Source organism: Hyperolius riggenbachi, chromosome 5 (genome assembly GCF_040937935.1).
Source record: "Hyperolius riggenbachi isolate aHypRig1 chromosome 5, aHypRig1.pri, whole genome shotgun sequence".
NCBI classification, from domain to species: Eukaryota; Metazoa; Chordata; class Amphibia; order Anura; family Hyperoliidae; genus Hyperolius; species Hyperolius riggenbachi.
In genome coordinates this window covers 388950545-388962557 of record NC_090650.1, presented here as the reverse complement: position 1 = coordinate 388962557, position 12013 = coordinate 388950545, and the positions used below count along the sequence as shown (strand labels likewise).

The window sequence follows — 12013 nt, the reverse complement described above, 5'->3', positions numbered from 1 at the left end:
TGGAGCTCACATTTGTTACCAATAAAGAATCTACAGATACATTCAAAAACATCTACTTTCCGTTTAACCACTGCGATTATTCACATCGTTATGGTGAGACATCTTTTAACAGCTGACGGGAGAGGAATAATGAGGATAAGTGTCATGAATGAGATCCTCCGGGGCGAGTACCCCGCGTACCGCGAGTTAATGGGTCTGTGAAATGGAATAAAGCTTAGCACGATACGTGATTAGATGAAACTTGTGAGGAGCTGTCTGATGTGTCTCACTGATGTCTCGGAAAAACAGCAGACAAAAAATAACAAGGACATGAAACAGCAGGTTATGGATGGAGCAGTATTCCAAATTCCAATCAACGTCAGCACTCTAAAACTGTCCCTAAAAGAAAATTTCCTCTAATGCGTTTTCCTAATGAGGGATGATGCACAAGATGTCTGCAATGTGATGCATGTACAGGGTTAGTGGTCAGAGGGAGACGCCATGGAGAAGATGACTAGCTTAAGAAAACTACTGCAGTCTTTCATGTTCCACAATATCCCATTTTGGACAATACCAGCAGTGCTTTTACTGTAGTCTGTGAAAAAAAAATATAAATTTTTGCATATGGGTTTCAGTGTGAAAAGGGTTAATGTGAATATTTATTTGCAGTTCAGGCTATTTGATGTCCCTAGGGCAGGCTTTCTCAACCAGGGTTCCCTGGAACCTCGGGGTTCCTTGAGTACTCTGCAGGGGTTCCTTGACATTTTCCCCCATCGTGGGGGAATTATGATAGAGCACACTATAATAGGGGATACTGTAAAAAGAAGCACTAAATCAGGGGTCAGAATAATAATGAGCGCATTATTAAAAAGAACTAGAATAAGGAGACAGTATAATAAGGGACACTGTAATAGGGGGTAGTAAAATAAACAGCTACTTGTAAAGTCCATGCCTCCTCCAAAATAAATGCAGGGGTTCTTTGAGATCCAAAAATTATTTACAGGGTTCCTCCAGGGTAAAAAGGTTGAGAAAGGCTGCCCTGTGGGAACCAGCAGAGTAACATACAAATGAACGAGAACGTGACACTGCAGGTTATGAATGAAGCAGTAATCCAAATATCATTTAACTTCAGTGCTCCAAAATAATACTATTATACCTTCCTCTGAAAAAGTACACAGTCCTTCTCATTCCACCAATTTAATGATATCTAGATTCAGGTCAGCTTTTAATAACTGAGAATGGCATGTAAAATGGATAAGAACAGACAGCGGTCTAAACTAAAAAAAAAAAAAAATCATCGTCTACAACTTTAGAAGATCTTGTGACATGTTGAACCCAGATGTGGCAGTGTCAGACAAGGTTCAGGTGAAACCCTCCACACTCCCCTCCGGGGATCTTCATGTTCTGGGTGAACAGGTACGTTTTCAAAGCCACTCCAAGTCCGTTTGGCTTCAATACATTGTGTTCAATTTACTGCCCCCCCCCCACAACCTAGGAAACCCTATGTCAGTCTTATATTACATTCCCCCCACCACCACTTGATATACGACATAAGACCCATGCCTTTAACAGCTGCCCCATTTCTTTAATCTGCAGCATATAGAGAGATAAGTGTGTAAGCAGAGGATGTAACTACAGGGGAGCAGCCCCGGCATCCAAAGGGGGTAGGAGCTGTAAGGAGGCCCCTACTATTTCCATTCCCTCCTGCAAATAAAGGGGTCCATCCTTCAGGATCAGGTGTTTTTTGTGGCTACACTTGTTATGGATGTGAACATTATGATGGCCACACTTGTCTTACATCCTTTGCAAGATGGTCCCCCAGGCTGTGAGGGTCACCAGGAGAAAGGGAAAGGGTGTGAACATTGGGAGGCCCTATCAAAGTTCTGCTGGGGGGTCCTATCATTTGAAGTTACATCACAGTGTGTGAGTGCCACCCCCCACCCAGAAGGACCAGCTGATTGCTCCCTCCAAAAAACACAGATGAGAGCCTTGGCGTGAGGCCTTGCATGGAGCACATGGCTGGGATACAAACCTGGGACTCTTGCATTGCAAAGTAGGAATCCTTAAAACCGCAATCAAGAAAATGAAAAATATAGATAATTCAGACATACTAATAATAAAATAAAAGATATATTTTTTTCCATGCTGTGCATAAAAAATAGAAATCTATTAAAAAAGCCTCTGCATTCCCAAACACAGATCCATGTAGAGTACAGGTAAAGGCGGGTCATAAACCTTGCATGCCCTGTGCTTACTAAACAAAAGTATACCCTAATAGAAAAGTATATAAAACTTAGCTTTTATTAAGATCGCATTAAAAAGTTATCATATTTTCATATTTGCTAGCTATATTGTTAACTGTGAATAAAGTGGACTGGAAGAAACAGGGTTCTGGGTCAGAAGACCATCCTCCTAGTTCACACTAGTAATCATTATGAACCCTACACCAAAACTCGACATGTTTCATTTCCTAAATTGGAAACTTCGTCAGGAGTGCATATACCCTAGTGATAGAGTGATAAAGTGCTACACACAATAAATACAATATACATTTCACATATTTACAAAAGTTAGCAAAGTAGCAGAGTAACGGCCACCTAAACCGGCAGCCTGCTGAAGAATGAACGTCCACACTCTCCTTTTATAGTGTGGACAGGACCCCTAGGGATGCTGGGTAGGGCGGAGACAGGTTACGCCCATCTTCCTAACCAGGAAGTAATGTCTCATGGGTCAATACAAATATCTATCAAAGTTTTTGACCAATAGGAATAGAGGGCTATTAAAGCCAGTACAATCCCGAAGATGTTCTATTAATCCCTGTATATAGCTCAAAACCCTCTTTCTCCGACTTATAAGAAGTCTCAATCCCATACTTAAGGCAGCAAAGAAAACCTACGCTTACAAATTAAAGAAAAAACGTATCTCCGCATTTCCAGATCTCTCATTGGTGGTTGAATGTGTTGGGGGCGGGGTTAGGCGTCATCAAGAATAAGATGACTGTCACCTCCGACAGCCAATCAGTAACTCAAAGGATTCCCCGTCTACGGCGTGTATGTTAACCACGCTAGGGGAGGCGGGGAGCATGGGAGAGCGTCACTTCCGTAATCTGCGGTATGACGGAGGTGTATGGAGGGTTTCTATGGTAACATGTCACATGGGCGGTGGGAGGCCATGCATATATTAAAGGGAAGCACATCATTGGTTCACGCGCTCCAGCCCTCTGGTTGCCTAGGAGACGCGTGAGTCACATTGGTTCGGAGCAGCCGGCATATGTTATAGCCTCTAGCGCATCCTAGGAGATCCTTGAATCATGTAAAATAAATATAGATACAATTACGCTATATGCCACACCGTGCATTACGCATCCTAAAGGGGGGGGGGGAATTTATATACAGGGGATAGTTACACACAAAGGAGTTAGGCAGTAACAGCCTCACAAAGGGCTGTAAAAGTAAACAGCACATCAAACATCAGGAATACATGTAGGTCCTCATATTTACAACCTCCTTAAAGTTGGGACCACAAGATATCATATTAAGGGGTCATTTGAGGAGAGGCTCATAATGGAGAGGGGACGATATGCGGGGACTGGATGGACAAACTAGAAGAATAGGGGACACCTGTTAAGGAACATAAACCTGCCAGTTCAGCAGGCTGCCGGTTTAGGTGGCCGTTACTCTGCTACTTTGCTAACTTTTGTAAATATGTGAAATGTATATTGTATTTATTGTGTGTAGCACTTTATCACTCTATCACTAGGGTATATGCACTCCTGACGAAGTTTCCAATTTAGGAAATGAAACATGTCGAGTTTTGGTGTAGGGTTCATAATGATTACTAGTGTGAACTAGGAGGATGGTCTTCTGACCCAGAACCCTGTTTCTTCCAGTCTACTTTATTCACAGTTAACAATATAGCTAGCAAATATGAAAATATGATAACGTTTTAATGCGATCTTAATAAAAGCTAAGTTTTATATACTTTTCTATTAGGGTATACTTTTGTTTAGTATCTTTAATCAGGTTTTGTTTCTATGCCCTGTGCTTGCCAGCTCACAATTCCTCAACAGACATTCCTCTTTTATTCTTCACATGTGATTTGTTTTAGCTGCTGCTAGAAAACTTGGAAAACAAAGGAAGCTGCAGAAATGCTCCATAACAATGGGACATTCTAATACAAGACATGAACATTTAATTTAGGAGATTCACATACAGACACACTTACCCAGAAAGCATAAAACCAAGCCTTAATGCAAAACCGCAAATATTCCAAAGCCAAGCGTGTTCGTAAGGACATGGACAGGAGATTTACTACGCACAGTTACACAATGCTTTCTGGGAAACTAAGCCAAGATCGGGCGCTCTGTTGTCACAGGACACAAAAACAGGACAACAGACAACTTCCATTATTCACTTACCATATAGTCAGACAGATAAGAATAACCTTTAACAAGGTTTGGCGTACTTATTGTATAAAAAAAGAAAAATATATTTTTTATGTTGTACATCACACATTTATATAGTAAATTAAGCAGTTGTATGGCAGCAGATGCAAAGTAATGAAAACACTGTGCAATAAAGTATTGTCTGCCCTAAAAAAAACTCCTTATGTACAAATGAATGAAGGACATTCCTAGGCATGATGGCTAATCAACTTCACCACTAGGGATGGTCAATGAAATGCAAATATTTCAGAGTTTATGTAGATTTATGTAAATTTTTATGTAAACATATGCAAGCTTGAAAATGGACCAATAAAGTCCTACCCTGGTTTAAACTGATTGGTCCATTTTCAAGCTGCATATACAGTATTTGCATAAACATTTACATAAATCTGCATGAACTCAGAAATATTTGCATCTCATTGATCATCCCTATTCTTCACCCAAAAATGGAGTTAATTTGTGATAAAACGCGGAAAAGCCGCCGCGTGTACTGGCGGCAAGGCGGCTGATTCCGCGTCCAGCGCGGCGGTTTGCACGCAGCAGCGTGCGTCTGGTGTGGCTGGGCCTGTTAGTTCACACAGGCTGAGGAATACGCGCGCGCGCGCTGAGAGGCAGAACCTTTATGACAAACAAGGAGGGATCAGTTGACCAGGTTGGTCAGCTGACCTCAAAGCAAGTGGCTATTGGTTGATCGCTGATGGGTGGCGCCAGAGAGTGCCGCGCTATATATAGTCACTGCTGGTCAGTCTCAAGTTGTCTGCTGTTGCGAACACTACGTGGAAGCACTCAGACCTTAGTCAGATCCTACAGTGTGTTAGAACCAGGAGGACTTGGGAATTCACACTGAGCCAGATTCATTCTGTGTATTATTGTGTTATACTTCAGACTAGTTCCAGGGTGTTGAGACTACGGACCTCACACCCAAGATTAGGGTCTCTGTGTTATCATTCTGTTATACTTCAGACTAGTTCCAGGGTGTTGAGACTACGGACCTCACACCCAAGATTAGGGACTCTGTGTTATCATTCTGTTATACTTCAGATTAGTTCCAGGGTGTTGAGACCACGGAACTCACACCCAAGATTAGGGACTTTGTGTTATCATTCTGTTATACTCCAGACTAGTTCCAGGGTGTTGAGACCATGGACCTCACACCCAAGTCTAGGAATACTCTGTACCATCATATTATACTCCAGACTAGTTCCAGGGTGTAGAGACCACGGACCTCACACCCAAGACTAGGCATTGTTGATATCTGTTATGACCTATTGCATTCCTGACTATCCCTCTGCTTTCTGATTCGGTACCTACGCATATCTGATTATCTGTTGCCAAACCCTGCCTGCCGTTGGATACCGAATCAGCCTTCTGTCTATGTACCTTGTCTGTCTGTGTGTTGCCGACCTGGCTTGCCCGACCTAGAGAGCTATCTCTCTCCTTAGAGATAGTCTCCAGACCTGCTAGTGACATCCACCTTTCAGGTGTCACTCACTCACAGGTTCTTCCTACCTTCAGCCTGGGACTCCACCCCTTTGGAGGCCTCAGGCTGTTGGACGTTTTTTTGTACTTCCCAAAAGGCGGTATCGTCCATACTGCCAGAGACCACCTGCTCCTCGGGCGGTCTTACTCAAAGTCACCAAACACTCACGTTATATACAGGTGTCCAGAGGTTAGTTATACTTAGATTATCGGTGATTCTGCAGATCATCAATAATCAGGTATAATCTGTATTCTTGGTGATACTGCAGATCACCAATAATCAGATTCTCTCTGTGTGCTGACACCGATCGTTACATAATTAACATGATTATGCAGATAGATGTTAATTGTTTTAGAGCCTGGATGAAGGCGGAGTATACGGTCTCTAAAATGTGTATAAAATCCTGGGGTGGAAACTATTGATGATAAATGGTGTCATAGGCCCATAATTGGTGTTCTAGCTAGACATAGATGGCCTTTTCTATCCCTCGTACAAACCAATACTCTTCTCTGTTCAAGATGTGTACTTCAATATTCCTTAGGAGTGTCATTTTTCCATGAAATGTAGATAGGCTGTATGGTTCTGACCTACAAAGTAACCATCCTACGCTGGGCTATACAAATTCTCAGGGGTTCCTTGTCCTCCCAAGTGTACAAGTCTTTCCATTCCTTATGATACTGGATTCAATACCCTGCACAGTAGCCTTCTCTTCATAATATAATTGGGACCACTCTAACACTATGTGCAGTGAGAGAAAAGAGCTGGCACTAAATTGCAGAGAAGGTAATCCAGGACTAATTGAGAATACCTGAGCTTACTGTGAAGAAGTCAACTTGTAATACATAGAGAACCAGCTGGGCACGTAGGTCTGTGTATTCCAGTCTTTAAATACATCAAATAGGTGAAAGGAACAGTTGGCACCATGGCAAGTGGAGGGCATGGAGGAAACCTCCATTGGCAATTCAGGAACTGCAACCCTCTCTATGCAAATACAGATCATATAGAAAGGATGGATAATCCAAAAGACAATAAATAAAGTGGTCGGCACTGCCAACGTACTTTTATTCATATACTGTATGCAATACAAATCAATGTCTCATTAACATGTGAATAAAGCCAGTGCCGCTAATACAAATACCAGAGTGGGTGCTGTAACGGTGGGTGCCAGGTTGACCCGTTACCATAGCAATGCGCCCATCAACCCGGTAACGCTTGTTGCACTAATAGGTTAATGAGCAGTGTACTTGTGGAGCTAGTACAGGTAAAATTACCATGCACCCCATGCTCACGGGAACTTTACCGGCGTATAGTACAACAGGTCCATAATGCAACAGATAAGCAGAACAGCTAACTTACCTGAAGGAAGCCCAACTATCTATCTCTCTCTCTCTCTCTCTCTCTCTCTCTCTCTCTCTCTCTCTCGTGTATGTTGGTAGTTGGACTCTGAGGCAACCATTTGCAGAAGTGGTTTCCACCTTTTACTGCTCTACTGGGTAGAAAGAGGACCTGAGACCTTGACTTTCCATGTATCTTCAGATTAATGCAACTAATATTTGTGTTACTTTCAAAGGGCCTATAAAACTTCCTGTCTGATGTATTATGATTTGGAGATCTCCTTTAAGTTGTATTTAAAGGACCACTATTGTGAAACATTTTAAATTTTGTAGCTAATGAATATGGTTCTCAATAGTAGAAAAACAGGACAACAGCCAGGCAGCAACACCGTCAGATCTATTGTATGTCAAAAAGCAATTCACGTTTATGCTGTGATGGCATTTTGGAATGTATGTGGAGCATGTAACATTTTGTCACCATTACAAAAGGACTTCTCAGTTTAGCTGGAGTGAATGAAATACCCTGATATTTATATGAAATCATGAAAAATTGTAAAATGTAAAATACATGTAAACACATACAAAAAAGAGACGTGTTTCTTCCAGAGTAAAATGAGCTATTAATTACTTTTCTCCTCTGTCGCTACTACTTACAGTAGTTTATAGAAATCTGATGGAACTGACAGATCTTTGAATAGTCCAACTCTTCAAGGGGGATTACAAAAGCACTGCCTGGAAATGATCTATACAAAGATGCAGACAAAACCCCTACCTGTTTGTACACTATTCTGGCAGCTGGACTGAGCAACTGCCGTTCACGAAGTGCTTTTGAAAAAAAAAAAAAAAAAGAAAACCCTGAGAATCCCGCACAAGGAAATGGGTTGTCAATTATGTCAGATTTCTACTACCTACTGTAAGTGACAGCAACATAGGAGAAGCGTAATTTATATCACATTTTACTCTGGGAGAAATCTATTTTTTATTTATGAGTTTTCATGTATTTTAAATGTTAACAATTTTTCACGATAGAGGTCCTTTAAATAAGATTTGTGCTGTCTTACCAGTCCATGTAATGTGATGTCTTACCAGTCCATGTAATGTGATGTCTTACCAGTCCATGTAATGTGATGTCTTACCAGTCCATGTAATGTGATGTCTTACCAGTCCATGTAATGTGATGTCTTACCAGTCCATGTAATGTGATGTCTTACCAGTCCATGTAATGTGATGTCTTACCAGTCCATGTAATGTGATGTCTTACCAGTCCATGTAATGTGATGTCTTACCAGTCCATGTAATGTGATGTCTTACCAGTCCATGTAATGTGATGTCTTACCAGTCCATGTAATGTGATGTCTTACCAGTCCATGTAATGTGATGTCTTACCAGTCCATGTAATGTGCTGTCTTACCAGTCCATGTAATGTGATGTCTTACCAGTCCATGTAATGTGATGTCTTACCAGTCTATGTAATGTGATGTCTTACCAGTCCATGTAATGTGATGTCTTACCTAAAAAGTATTTTTCAAATTTAGTTTCATTTTCTTATGCTCAGACTGTGGCATATTTGGTCACCTTAAGATCCTCCTATATTCATAACTCTGTCTATTACCAATATTTTTCTCATTTCTCCTGCACTTCACTAATAGGGAAGTCATGATGGACTTACTTGTCTTCTGTCGCTTTTTGGAGACATAAAGGCCTAAAATCCATGCCAGAGTTAGATTATACAGATCAAATGGAGCATTCTTAATTCACAATGCAGGTAGATTACTACATGGATTTCCCAAGTTTTAAACAAAGTAAAGTCACATGTCAAATGAACTTGAAAAATAAGCCGAATATCAGAGCCCATTCATACCATACAATGTACGTGGCGACACACTGCCTGGCAGTGCTTTGTTTATATGGCGCCTTATGGTCCATTAAATTTAACAGCTTCATGGAACCATCTAACAAGCAGGCAATCTAATTTCACACTTGTATTCAGTGCAAGGTTGTGCAACAGGCTTCAACAGACTCTGAGTAGGCTGATTTATCGAGACCAGTGCAAGGACATCTGTAGCTAAAAATGGAATAATTGCTCAGAGCAACCAATCAGATCTCAGCTGGATTCTGGTTGGACTAGGCAACTGTCCCATTCTTGCTACAGATTTCTTTGCAGTGGGCCTGATAAACCAGAATTAATCAAATGTCAAAAAACATTAACGTGAATCAAGCACCAGTTTTAGCACCTAGGACATCTCAATAGAACATTAAAAATGCATGCCAACAATATGTCTCTTCCTTAAAAAAAACCTTCAATTTTATCCCTTCTTTTTACATTTAAAAGTTTAATTCCCCTCTGAGGCCTACCCAACTGCAGAAATTTCAAGCAGATAAGGACTTATGTATTTACTTTATTGCACACATTAGCAGAGAGCAAAAAAAGCTTTCATTAGCAAAAAAAAAAGGGGGGGGGAGGAAAGATAGGACACTATGGTTCAAAGAATTTAAAGAAGCCACATATGCTATCTTCACACCTCCCCGTCGATAAATAATGAGAAGATAGAAGGGGGGGGGGGGGGGGGGGGAAATGTCCGTTCTTCTAGCTATTTGAAACCAGGACAAACTGCAGAAAAAAAGTGGCGCTAGCACACCGTGTCACACCACGTCACTCTTTTATGCCGCATCCCAGGTGCAAGGGTCATGCAAGTCTATGAAGGCTCCAGTATAAATATTGGAGTAAACTAACAATACAATTTAATGAACTATTATTTACGAATGATTCTTCGTAAAAATGATCGTTTGGTACCAGTAATGGACAAAAATCTTCTAACCAATCCAATCAGATTAATGAATTGATCTAATTTTTTGATCGATCCCGTCAATCTGATCGAATTGGTTAAAATATTTTTGTCCATTAGTGGTCCCAAACTATAATTTTCAATCATTCATACAAAGAATCGATCATAAATGATTGCATCGTTAGTGGCTACCTTGTGGAGCAATTGCCCTTACCACCGAACCAGAAAAACTCAAACATTGCAAAGCAATGGGAAAAAAAAAAACAATTTGTGACCAGCATGAGGTCGTACTCCGTGATAATGCAGAATGAAGAAAATAAATGTACAGAATGCAGCAGCCAGTTGAATGTTTTAGCATCATTTCATAATTATACAGCAAAATGTGCCCATTCAGGGGAAGACCCAGTATTTTCAAAGGGGGAAGGGGGGGATTACTGAAAGGTTTCCCTCAGCCACGTACAATACAGTATAATAATATGGTAGGACATCAAGCTGGTTACACATACTCTAATGCAATTTCCCATCCCACTGACAGGATCTGACAATTATTTCCTAAATGTCCGATCTGCTCCCGATCAACACGGGATCGATCAGGAGCAGTTTGGATACAGATAATAATGAGAAAAGCCGACATTACTAATGAAGGAGAAAGTGAAAAATTTACACAGCAAGGCAAAGGGCTGTGCTCATACCTGACTGCTAAGTTCCCCAGAGCTGCTCAATGCTCTGTACACACACTGCTGCTCCATCCAAAGTCAGCTGTGGCTGTGAAAGAAAGGGGGCAGTGCTGTGAGCTGCAGGTTGCCTGCAGATATCCTGGTGTCAACTTGTGCCTGTCCATAGACACTTCACTGGCCCTGGTCTATTCTGGGCAGCTGTAATCCCCCCCTGCATTACTGCAAAATGAATCATGATATCACGGGGCCTTGTCAGCCAATAGCAGGCGATGAGGTATTGATCCGTCCCTGCTCAGATGATGTCACATTTAACTCTTTAGAGTTTAGTATAAGAAGAGATAACGAGCTCCAGGTTGGGGGGAGGGGGGGGGGCTACTGCTTCTTCTGACTTCTGGTTGATGACTTCCACCCTTTACTCTTTTTGTAATGTCTTGTCATCTTATCGAACTGTATGCTGTATATAGGCCTAAGTGCCACGTAGTATAGATGTAACATAAGAGAAACCCTGGTTGCTATTCAAAAGGAATAGACTAATGGCCCATACTCACGGGCTACAATTGTCGCCGCAACACGCAGCGCGCGCGTTGCGGCGACAGGTCGCCCGTGAGTATGAGGCGCAACACGGGCGCGCACCCTGAACCGTGGCTCGTAGCTGCTGTCGCCAGGCGATTGGCGCGGTCAATTGCCCGGCGACAGTTGCCGCCGCAACTTCGCCGCAACTGTCGCTAGTCCGCGTAAGTATGCGGACTAGCAACAGCAACATAATAGAAAAGGAAATATTTACCTGACTTTTTAAATATCCATGTAAAGATGAAATATTTCTATTTTTTTTATTATAAGCTTGTAAATAGTGATGGTTGCTAAACGGAAAAAATGCACTTTTATTTCCAAATAAAATATTGTCGCCATACATTGTGATAGGGACATAATTTAAATGGTGTAATACCCAGGACTATTAGGCAAATACAATACATGGGTTTTAATTATGGAGGCATGTATTATTTTAAAACTATAATGGCCGAAAACTGAGAAATAATTTTTTTTAATTTTTTTTTTTTTTATTATTCTACCTGTTAAAATGCATTTACAGTAAAGTAGCTCTTAGCAGAAGGTGCCACCCAAAGAAAGCCTAATTGGTGGTGGGAAAAAAAAGATATAGATCAGTTCATTTTGATAAGTAGTGATAAAGTGATAGGCAAATTAATGGGAGGTAAAAATTGCTCAGATGTATAAAGTGAAACACGACTGAGGGCTGAAGTGGTTAACTTTGTTACCCTCAAAAACATTAAATTACTACTTTGCTAATGCGTCAG

At 41.2% G+C, this 12013-nt stretch overlaps 1 protein-coding gene across 3 annotated transcripts in view; it reads right to left on the bottom strand.

The window, feature by feature from the left end:
- Positions 1-12013, bottom strand: part of VPS13B (vacuolar protein sorting 13 homolog B) — a 1202086-nt gene that overhangs the window by 410847 nt on the left and 779226 nt on the right. The gene's annotated exons all lie outside the window — the stretch shown is intronic.